The sequence below is a fragment of the Oryx dammah genome, unplaced genomic scaffold (assembly GCF_014754425.2).
Source record: "Oryx dammah isolate SB20612 unplaced genomic scaffold, SCBI_Odam_1.1 HiC_scaffold_22, whole genome shotgun sequence".
Taxonomy (NCBI): domain Eukaryota; kingdom Metazoa; phylum Chordata; class Mammalia; order Artiodactyla; family Bovidae; genus Oryx; species Oryx dammah.
Genome location: NW_024070206.1, coordinates 2,743,773 through 2,755,702, shown reverse-complemented (window position 1 = coordinate 2,755,702; position 11,930 = coordinate 2,743,773).

The window sequence follows — 11,930 nt, the reverse complement described above, 5'->3', positions numbered from 1 at the left end:
TCTTACATTCCTCACCCTTTTTCAGATTTCTTTCTCAGCTACATTCCTTCAGCCTTCCATGGATGCAAGGATCCTGCTGAGATGAACTTAAATGGAACCTGAACCTCAGAGTGAAGTAACTTTTGAGCATCAGTGTTAATTTTAAAAGTTAGAATTTAGGTTCAAATTTAGAATTTGGATTCATCAGCTGGACTCATTCACATTTGCTTTATGGGGACCAGTATGAGCAGATGGAAAATCTGTTTTGGGATGGATGGAGAAAGCCAGGTAAAATTCAGTAAAAAGAGGATGACGTAGGGATCCTCCTCACAGCTTATTTGAAGGGAAGCGATCCAGTTCTGATCCAGTTCTGAGGCTGAAATAATATTTTTGTTCATTTGAAAAGCCTTAATTGAGTACGTACTAAGTCCTAGGCATATGCCAGAGCCCTGAGATATGGAATAAAGCAGCAGTATTGCTAACACTGAAAGGGCCACAGTCTAGTCAAAGATATTACTTGGTTTGAACTTACTGGTTGCCATGGCTCAATCAATTACACAATTGTAGTGGTTCATATTGGAGAAGGAAATGGCAAACAATTCCAGTATTCTTGCCTGGAGAATCCTGTGGACAGGGGAGCCTGGTGGGCTGCTGTCCATGGGGTCACACAGAGTCGGACATGACTGAAGCAACTTAGCAGCAGCAGCAGTGGTTCATAGGTATCTTGGGAGGAGTAAGCTGTTAGTAGTACTATAAGAAGTAGGGAATCTTCATAAATAAGATTAGAACTGACTTTGAAGTATAAATTGGCTAGGTATGAAAAAAGAAAAGTATTCCAGGCAAAGGGAATAATCCAAACACACACAGAGAAATGTGTAACTGCTTAAACATAGTTCACGTCTGAATAGGGAAGGTCTTTCCCCCATGATTTTTCTCCAGAAAGAAATAACTGATCTTTATGTGGCCATTTAAGATTTAAAAAGTCCTTAAGATAATTCAGTTTCAAAGAATTAAGCATAGCAGAAAAGGGAAATTGTTGGGATGCTACATAATATTGAAAAAGTATATGTTGGATGATTAAATGACATTTGTAAACAAGCATCTTCAATTGTATTGTTTTATAGTAAATTACACCAAGTATGCAGCCATGGGGCTTCCCTGGTGGCTCAGTGGTAGAGGATCTGCCTGCCAATGCAGGAAACCTGGGTTCAATCCCTGGGTCAGATCCCCTGGAGTAGGAAATGGATATCCACTCCAGTATTCTTGCCTGGAAAAGTCCATGGACACAGGAGCCTGGAGGGCTGTGGTCCATGGGGTTGCAGAGAGTCAGACACGACTGAGCATGCCCACATGCACACATCTCTAGAAATTCTTATCAGTGGAGAAGGCAGTGGTGCGAATCTGCACAACAACCTCAGTCTTCTTGTTCCTGACAACCTCCCACAACTAGTCTCCCCTCAGACTTCCAACATATTCTTTTATCTTTAGCTGAAAATGGTATTTAAGGTGGTAGCTTGGGCCATTTTGGGAGTCACAAAGGTTTTCTTGGCTAAATCTTATGTATGCAGAAGGTAAACAAGTTATTAAACTTATTATTGTTTTGACAGGGAGGCCTGGTGTGCTGCGGTTCATGGGGTCACAAAGAGTTGGACACAACTGAGTGACCGAACTGAACTAAACTGAATATGTCTTTATTACAGGCGAGTCTCAGCCAAGAACCTAGAATTTTCTGGAAAGAAAAACATTTTTTCCTCCCCTACAGACACATTACAGTCAATAAATGTCCTTTGAAGAAATCAATGAACTAACATAATCCTCACTTTACTGTGGTTTTTAAGCGTTAAATAAAATTTAATTAATGTTACTTTGTTCTGAATTTTCCAAATCTCCTGTAAATGTGTTATCATACCTTCATAATTTAAAAAATGAAAAGAAAAAAGAAAGAAATATAATTACGGAGAATAAATTCAGTTAGGAAACTTTTGAAATCTTGCTGGCAACTTAGAAGAAGATGAGACAAAGATATGACTTAAATCGCCTCCCAAAAATGGAGCCTCAGCGTCACAGATGCCCAACTCTAGGTCTATATTTTGCATTTATTCCAAGACTTAAAAACATGCATTTTATATTTCTTCTTTCATGGTAAGATATGATGTGTTCTTAAATTCTTATTCAATGATAATACAAAATATAATGATGGTATTCTTGATGCTTTATTTCCTTGGTTAAAATTTAATTTTTGGTCCTCACACTAGGTGATTCGGACTAAGCTGATAGAATTTTCTGAGGCTGTTTAATTCACTTCATTAACACAAAATAGCCATCTACTAAGTTTTCAGTTTTGCACTACATCAATATAGACAAAGGTGAGAAAGACACAATAGTAGTTACTTCAAGAAACTGATAATGTAGTCAATGAAGCAGAATGTATAAAAGCCAATAATTACATTGCAAGATAATCAACACCCTAAGGTAAAAACCCAGAATACTGAAAAAACATTCTGTATCAATGATAAGGAAACAGAAAACTATTTCATCTTATGGTACTGAGAAAGAATAACAGAGTCCCGTAAGAATAAGTAGGACTTCAAATAATAAAGGTAGTTTGGGGAAGACATGCAAAATTGAGTTAACAGCAAAACAAATACATTTAATAATTAATTAACTCAAGTGACTGAAGTCCTCTCATCTTGTATATATAGTTCACAAGGTAGACTAAGTGAATGACAATTAATAGATGAATAGAACTCCATCCTCATTCCTACTGCAAACTAGAAAGACGAGAGATAAATGTATTTTCCTCTGCTGTTTTCTGGTTAATCATGGCTATCTCGGACAGTTTTAAAGCTTTCTAATGTGTAAACAAGAATCAAGCTAATACCTCATTTTCAAATAGTGTTCAGTTATGCAAATCTCGGTCTTTCATCTTTGCTTTTTATTAGCACAGTGGTATCCAGTGATTATAATGGGAGAGGATTTTTAAAAACTATTCAAATGTCATTTATATAAGGAGAAAATTTTTTGTATAAAGCATCTTCTACAAAAAGATGCATAGATAAATAATTCAGGGGATATTTATGAGTTTATCCGTTTGTTTTATCTATAGAAGAAATAATGCACAAATAAATATTCATGAGCCAATTTGTGTTATTGGTTTATTTTGTGATACCCAGATGTTATTTTCTTCCTCTTTGTATTCAGTAATGATCATTTGAGATTCAAATGCAAACACTAGGTGTACTTGTCATACCTGTCCATCATTAAAAAATGAATAATACATCATGAGGAAAAAAAAATAACTATTGCCTCGTTTTCAATAAGACAATACCATTTGAAATCCTGTTGTGTATTTCAGAACAATTTTGTATCTACATTGAAGTTTACAAACACAGCACTTTATAACTTTTTGGTCTCAGGATCCCTTTACATATAGTCTTAAAAATTAGTGAAAACCTCAAAGAATTTGCTTTATGTGGGTTATATCTAATAATCTGGTTCTACTAGAAATATATTTATCAGTTTATTTAAAAGCAAAAATTGCAAATCTATTATATAAATTGCACTTCACTAGTGGCTCAGATGGTAAAGAATCTGCACGCAATGCATTATATATTAACAGAAATAACATGGTTTTTTATAAAAAATAATTCTATTTCCCAAAACCAATCTAAAACTCATCGTAACAACTATTTGTAGCAAACTGGATACTATTAACACTTGGCTGTTTCCGGCTTTCATGACTGGGATAGCTTGAGATTTGCCTTTGTTTTCTAAAGCTGCTGTCAGTCATTTAGCGCAGCTGTTATAGATCTGGTTCAGGCCAGGTTACACTAAACTCTGTGAAATTCAACTTGGAATTATTTGTTGCTATTAGTCTGTATTCTAAAATCATGCTTCAAAATGTAGGCTTTGAGAAAATGTAGGAACTTCTGAGAAAAGAAACATAAAGTGCATGTGTTAGCAAATAGAAAGTAGCAACATGAAATGGCCATTCACTTCCCCTGGTGAGGGGCTTCCCTGGCGGCTCAGATGGTAATGAGTCTGCCTGCAATGCAGGACACCCGGCCTTAATCCCTGGGTTGGGAAGGCACCCTGAAGAAGGGGGTAAGTCAGGAATTTGCAAAGCCAAGGATCAGTATTACTTTACATATTCATATTTTATGTTGAAGTGAAAACACACACCAACTGAACACAATATAAAATACTGATAACATGATAGGCTGATTTTAAAAAATCACTACGTGGAAAGAAATGGGTGCTATGTTGTTTTAATAAAATGAAGAGATTAAAGTTGGAAGATCTGCGTCTTGGTCTGGGCTTGAATCTCTGTTCTGAAAGTTATTAGTTATACTTTGTAGGGGGAAAACTCCCTAAGTTTTCTGTAAAATAGTTTCTATACTGTTGGTATTTTGTTAGAATTATATATCTGAATAATGGGAATGGCATTTGTTTTGCTTTGCTGCAAAAAACAAAGCAAAACAAAAAAAGCTCTTTTTATGCTTTACAAAGCAAGCTGATAAAAGAAAGATGTCCTGTAGTCTAGACACAAAAAGTACAAAGGAAAATATTGGTTCAAGTATATTGAATGATTATAATCTTTTCTCCTTACAATGTGTAAACAGTAGGTTTGCAAGTGCGTATGGGAAAACTAAAGTGAAATGTAAGATGAAAGAATCACATAATTGTAAAGCCCAGATTGTTCCATAAAGCAAGAGCTGTTCTCTCTGTCCTTTGTATATTTAGAATATTGTGCTTCATAGTATTGTTAAAATCGTTTCTCAAAGACAAAAACAAATTCTCCCAGAAGAAATCAGTGACTAATGAAAACAAATGAAGTCAAACCTTACAAAGGAAACACATATCAATGTCTCCTGGGTGTTATTTGTATCCTTCTATTCCACAGTCTTAATTCTTTACTCTGTCTTCAAATTTATCTTTCTATTTGAACCCAGATAATCAGACATTATATGGAAAGAAAGGCTAATACATGTTTCCAGTGAAAGCAGTGACAAGTCTTCTTTAGACTTTGTAGTATGACTAAGCATCATATAGATATGAAAATAATTAAATGATTTTCTGAAGACAGAAAAAAATATTCTTAAATTTTTTTTCTGTCTTCAAAGTTTATGCAGTGTAAGGGATAGAATATCAACCCAGGCAAAGTTAAAAAAATAATAAAACATTAAATGGCAATGATCCACACCTTATTTTTTTAACAATATATTGAAATTACAAACATCCTTCTATCATGGTCCAGATGTCATTTTTTCCCAACTCTACTCTTTAAAAACTATAAATGTGCGCAAGGTGCGTGATCATTCTGTGTTTCCCATTACTTATCTAAAGAAAGTTCTGCAATAGTATCTGCGCATGGCATAGACTGTTAATTTTTCCCAGTATCCCTCTTCTCTTCTTTGTTTTGGAAATGGGAAACCTCCCTTCCTCCGCTCTCCTCCTCCTTACCCTGTGCAGAAAGTGTTACCAAAGAAGTCCGTTTAGAAGGTGACATGGTTTCTAACCTAGCCTCCCAGCGGTTCTGTATGACCAGGGCGGCTGTCTCTGGCCACGGAACTAAGATCTGGCCAACGGGATGTACGTAAATTCTAACTCACACTTTAAACAGTAGCCTAATTTCTTTCATCTCCTTTCCCCCCATTCCTTGGTCTAGAATTCAGGCACAGGGCTAGTAAGCTAGTTTTGTGGATAAAAAGTAGGTAAAAGAAGCAATCTTGACTTGTGTTGTCCAGTTCAGTGGCCAGTGGCCATGTGTGGCTTTTGAGTACTTGAAATGTAGCTAGTGTAGTTGAAGAGGTAAATTTTAAATTTTACTTCCTTATAGTTAATTTAAATATAAAAACTCATACTCAATTTCATTACTGGAAAGTTTAAGTATCTTTGAAACAATTTATATTGTTCATTTATTTTTTAATTGAAAATTGCATGAAACCTAAATACAGACTAAGTATTTCAAATGAAATTTAACATCTTCATTGAGAAGCAGTTCATGCTTGAAATGATAAAACTTAAATATATTATTAAAGTTAATTCACCTGTTTTTTAAATTTTTGAATATGCTATTTTTCTGAGCATTTTTTTCTTTTAGTTTTAAGTGCCATATAAAATGGATAGCACAGATCAAGGGAATGGTGGTGCCACAGGAAGACAAGAACTCAGGTCTTTGGATGAACTCATGGAGCAGAACTCTGAACACCTTCCATCCAGTTTAGATTTCTTTGTAAAAGAGAAAATAAAATTATTGGCTTAAATCACTCTTATTTTTGTTTTTGTTAAGGCAACCATACACTATTTTAACTAATAAACTACTTCATAGATTTGTTGAGAGGATTGAATGAATTAATGCCTCTGAAGGGCTTCGACTAGAACCTGCCACACTAAAGTCCGGAGCTTCCCAGGTGGCTCAGTGGTAAAGAATCCGCCTACCAATTCAGGGGACGAAAGAGATATGGGTTTGATCCCTGGGTTGGGACGATCCCCTGGAGTAGGAAAAGGCAACCCTCACCAGTATTCTTGCCTGGAAAATTCCATGGACAGGGGAGCCTGGTGGGATACTGTCCATGGGGTCCCAAAGAGTTGGACACAACTAAGCCCGCACGCACAGTATACTAAAAGTCCGAAGCGTATAAGATTTACCATTCTTAATATATTTCCAAACTGGAAGAAATTTTCTCCCTCCATAAGCCTATAGCCCATTTTATATATTTGTATTACATAGTGCCATCATCACTCAATTTCATGCCTTTAATTGAGATTCATTTTGAAGAATTTGTCAGAGAGCCTATGCTCCTGCTTCTAGCATCTCTGCTAGTCTCACAGACAATTAAAAAAAAAAAAAAAAAAACTCTTGCTCTAAGTTTTACCAAGAGACTGACTATTTCTTCAACCATAAGGAAACCACAATCACGTCATTCCACGGCCCATATCCTTGGGTGGTTTTGCCAAATGCCAAACACATTTATGTGTCTTTCCCGCTTCCCCTGCTGATAACTTCTCCCCGTTGGTTTTCTGGGATGTCACATACACTTATTTTTCCTTATTTCCTCAATTAGCACCTCAAGATACTGTGCATTTTAAAAATTTGCTTGGATGTGATTTTCCTGTCTCATCACCTAGTTAAATGTCACTCAGTTCAGATTTCAGCTCACACACCCCCTCTTCAGAGAGCTGCAGATGGCCTTTCAGACTATTAGTCATCTGTTAATTCTCTCAGAGCAACTTGGCGGCACATTCATGGACCACCCCGGCCCAGGTCACTACTATAATTGATTATAATTTTATTATAAGTGTGGCATTTTTCACATCATTAAAATATTAGAGTTTTGTCCTGTCTGTTACTCTCTTTTCTGCTAAACTGTAACTTCCTTGAGGGTGGATTTGATTGTACTTTTTGTATCTCCCCTCCAACACCAAGATAGAACTTCTAATAAATGCATTAAACTGCCAAAGGAGCTGTACAAAAATTGAAAAAACGTTGCTCTGATAATTCAGAGGGAAATAAAGATCACTTCGGCTCAGGGGGAAATATGCAAATATTTATGGAGTTACTAAGCTATGACAAGAGGAGGGATTAAGAGAATGGACTCTACAATGAGAATGATCGAGTTCGAATCCTGGGTTTGCCACTTACTAGCTGTGTGATCTCTGGAAAATAGCTTGACTTCTCTGTGCTTTAGGTACTTCATCTGTAAAATGAGGGAAGTAAATAGCAGCGTTTTATAAGGTTGCAGGGAGAATTAAATGGATTAATGTGAATCTATCTTACAAGAGTGCTTGTCACATAAGTACTCAGTAAACGTGTGATCCATGGGCTTCAAATTAAGAGAAAGAAGGAGAGAAGTCATTTAAAATATATGAAGTTGCTCTATACAGAGTGCAAGGAAGTAAGAAGAGGTGAAGTTAATAGGAGAGAGTGAGGGAACTATTTCTGAGATGCAAAAGGTTTCTGTAGGTAAGTGGTAGGAGGTAAGGCAAGAAAAGTGTCAACTTAAGGAGTTTACAGTAGATATCATCATTAGAAGTTTTTGGTCCAGGCAATGGCATTATCAGAATCATTTTTGATTGTTGTTTTTTTTTTCTGTCTGTCAAGACTGTCAGGAAAAAGAATTCATAGTTTGCTGTAAACTCTTCAAAAGCATCATCTCTTTTTATATTGAAAGCTCATGAGTAGGTGTTACTCTAGTGCCCACTTTACTGATGGGAGGGCTGAAGCAGAGGAAAATGTGAAACAGAACAACAGCAATAATATCCAGATCACTGGAGTTCTATGAGGAGTCAATCTATGAAATCTATTTAGCACTGTCTTAAATAGAGTAAGTGTCCAATAGGAAAAAAGCTATAGGTTTAACCTTGAGTGACTGTTTTTTAAGAGTATTATCCCCATTTCCTCTGGAAGTCCTATCTAATATAGTGTAATATAATACAAGAGATCTTGGACATGCTTTGTAGATAAAAATTATTGAGTTTTCATTTCAATTTATATATGTTTTACAAATGTATAAAATTAGAATCAAGTGAAAAAAACAGCAACATTAGTTTCCTCTTGGGTTGGGGAGGGTCAGCTGTGTGTTTAGACATAAAGGTCTCATTGTGAGGACATGAAGGGGAAGAAATAGAGTGACAGAGAGTACTCTGTGGGGGAGACCCATTTGCTCAGAACCAGGATTGTCCGAGTCCTTGAGAGCACAGAGCGCCCGCGGTTAGTGTGTGGGGAAGGAGCGGGGCAGGAGGAGGAGGAAGCTAGGGGACTTTGTGGGATGAACTGTGCACGGGAGGGGCTTCTCACAGTGCAAGCAGCGCAGGGACAGAGCCTGGTTTATGAACAGAAATGAGCGGGGGTCCAGGAGTCAAGGCCAGAGTCGATCTTCGAATGAAGATAATGAGATCATCTTCCCTAGTGGATGTAGAGACACGAGTGGTGAAGAACCCGCCTGCCAGTGCCGGAGAGCCGGTTCGATCCCTGGGCCGGACGATCCCCTGGAGGAGGAAATGGCAACCCACGCCATCTTCTTGCCTGCGGAGTCCCACGGACAGAGGAGCCGGGTGGGCTCGGTCCCTGGGGGTCGCACAGAGCTGGACGCGACGGAAGCGGCTCAGCACGGCCGGGTGGACGTGGCGAGGAAGGGTTGCTGACCATCGAAGGAAACGGAACAGCAGCTACGGACTCCGGGGAGCTTACGTTTTCCATTCTCCCCGCTTCTATGCCACTTCCCAATCATCAGTCAGTTCTACTGGAAGCAATGAAAGGAGGAAGAAACACACAGAGAAAATGGTTTTCAAATCATCCAATATGTTTTTTGCTTATTTGTTAGAGGCTCTAGTGAACTCCTTGATGAGGAAAAGATTGTAATAATGGGTCCAGATTAAGTTGGAATTTGTCAATGGCTTTTGACAACCCTCATTTCCCCCCCCCTATCATTATCAGAGTGAATTAGACATCACTGAATCTTTTCATCCTGGAGAAGGAAATGGCAACCCACTCCGGTACTCTTGCCTGGAGAATCCCGTGGAGGGAGGAGCCTGGTGGGCTACAGTCCACAGGGTCGCAGAGAGTTGGACACGAAACACAGAGAAGAGAAGCTAACATATTTCCAGGCCTCTTTGTTTTGTGAGCCACCCATCTTTTCATGTTCTTTCATTAGCATGCTCAAAAGATGCTTAATTTAAAAAAATAGCGGTGTTGACCAGCACGTTATTTAATAGTTGTAAATTCCAAAGGACTAGTTGACAAACTCTTGAGAGAAGGTTCACCTGGAAATGGGGCTCAGAAATGACGATCATTATGTATTTTTGGATTATTTTAGAATTTTCAATCCAAAAGTAGAAAATAATTCCTGTGTTACAAACATTTGAATTATACTATTAATATGCCCATGCATTATTGTTGTTTGTACTCTAGAATATTAACATACCTAACATATCTGTCGATCTATAGATAAAAGTTGTAATTGTTAAAGGGAAATTGAAATTCATTTTTTCCTAGTAAATCATACTTTTAAAAAGCAAGTGATGTTTAAACACGATACATACAATTATAACTTCCCTGGTAACTCAAATAGTAAAGAATTCACCTGAGAAGCAGACCCAGGTTTGATCCCTTGGTTGAGAAGATTTCTTGGAGAAGAAAATGGCAACCCACTCCAGTATTCTTGCCTGGAGCATCCCATGAACAGAGGAACCTGGCGGGCTACAGTCCATGGGGTTGCAAAGAGTTGGACATGACTGAGCAGCTAACCCTTACATACAATTCTCTCTCAGTAAATTCTCTAAACAAACAGGAGCATTGTATTGCGGCCTGTTTTACAAATAATGGAATTGCTCCAAATTTCTATGCCATCAGAAAAAAAAAAAAGGACCTTGAAAGGGTCCCTTATAAATTACAGCAGTTATTCATCTTTAACAGTCAAGTTCTTTTCATTACATCAAAGTGCGCTCTAGCTGCAGGAATTCTCTTAAAGTAGATATTATTTTTTCATGGACCTCAAGGAGTGTGCATATAGCCTGGCAAGTAAGTTGAAATCTTGTGAGAAAAAGTGAAAATTAAAAGTTCATACTCTCAAGTCTTGTTTATTTTCTATGATTATCAGTTATTAACATATTTTGACAGAACATATTAGCAATCTTTGTCTTATGCATTTAAAGCAAGCATTTTGTTATTAAATATTAATTTAATTTCAGGTTGTAGAGCCAATGCATAGTTGAACTATTAATGGAGTATAATTCTTATTCCGCTATATCAAATCTTTTAGTTGCTACATAACTTTTTAATAAATGTTCTGTAATACTCTTTCACGTATAGAATTTTTTATTTCACTTTTCTTGTGATTTTTATTTCCACTATTTATAAGAAGTGATGCATTTAAAGCTTTAGTACTTTAAAATTTATTTATTATCAATTATTACTCACTGTCTATAGCACTGAAACTTGGAAAAAGCAATTTTCCTCTAGAAAAAAATTGTACAAAATATTAATTTATGTCTACTGGATCACCATGTAATATGAAAATCTGTTTTTAAGTACACTGAATTCTCTGCAAAATTATCTCACATTTCTGTAATCTATGTTGTCTTTTCTTATGTGCAATTTTCTCATGTATTAGGATTTTACTTACAGAGAAAGCTATACTGAAACACTTTTGTCTGTTATACATAAACATTTAAAATGCTTATGTTTTATAAACTGATAAATGTATCAATGCTTAAAAGTTAAACCAAATTAATCTTGCTGCAGTCTTAACAAATGCAATCTGGATTATATAGGGGAATAGCTTATTTTATTTCAAGAAAAATCCAGTAGAACTTGAAACAATACTACTAAGCTTACAAAATAGAAGCTACAAAATTTAGCCATACATCATTTTCTGACTTGCTGTTGTTTTTTAGTCGCTAACTTGTGTCTGACTCTTTTGTGACCCCATGGACCATAGCCCACCAGGCTACTCTGTCCATGGGATTTTCCAGGCAAAAATACTGGAGTGGGTTCCCATTTCCTTCTCCAGGGCATTTTCTGATTACTTTGTGTTTTTTCTATGAAACTATTGGCAAACAAGTAGATTTTATAAATTACAGTTTGTACTTTCTTTTTTCTCCTACATTGTTCAGGACATGAAATGATATTAACAATGAAATAGCTTGCTTGATGGGATATTTGGTTTAACAATTTTATTGAAGAAGACTCTAAGACTTATTATTTTCAAATATTAATTTTTAAAGAGGATAATGTATTGATCTTTGGATTTAAACACTTGTCTATAAATTCCAGTCCAACCATATATAAAGCTATTTTTATCAATAATAGTATCCATATCATAAGCCTGTATTATGAGGATTGAATAGAATGACACAGGTGAAGTACTTAGAACAGTGCCTGGGCCATAAAAAGTGCTCAACAAGAGTTAGTTTATTTCTATTATTTAACTTCTTTAAATCTGTTGATC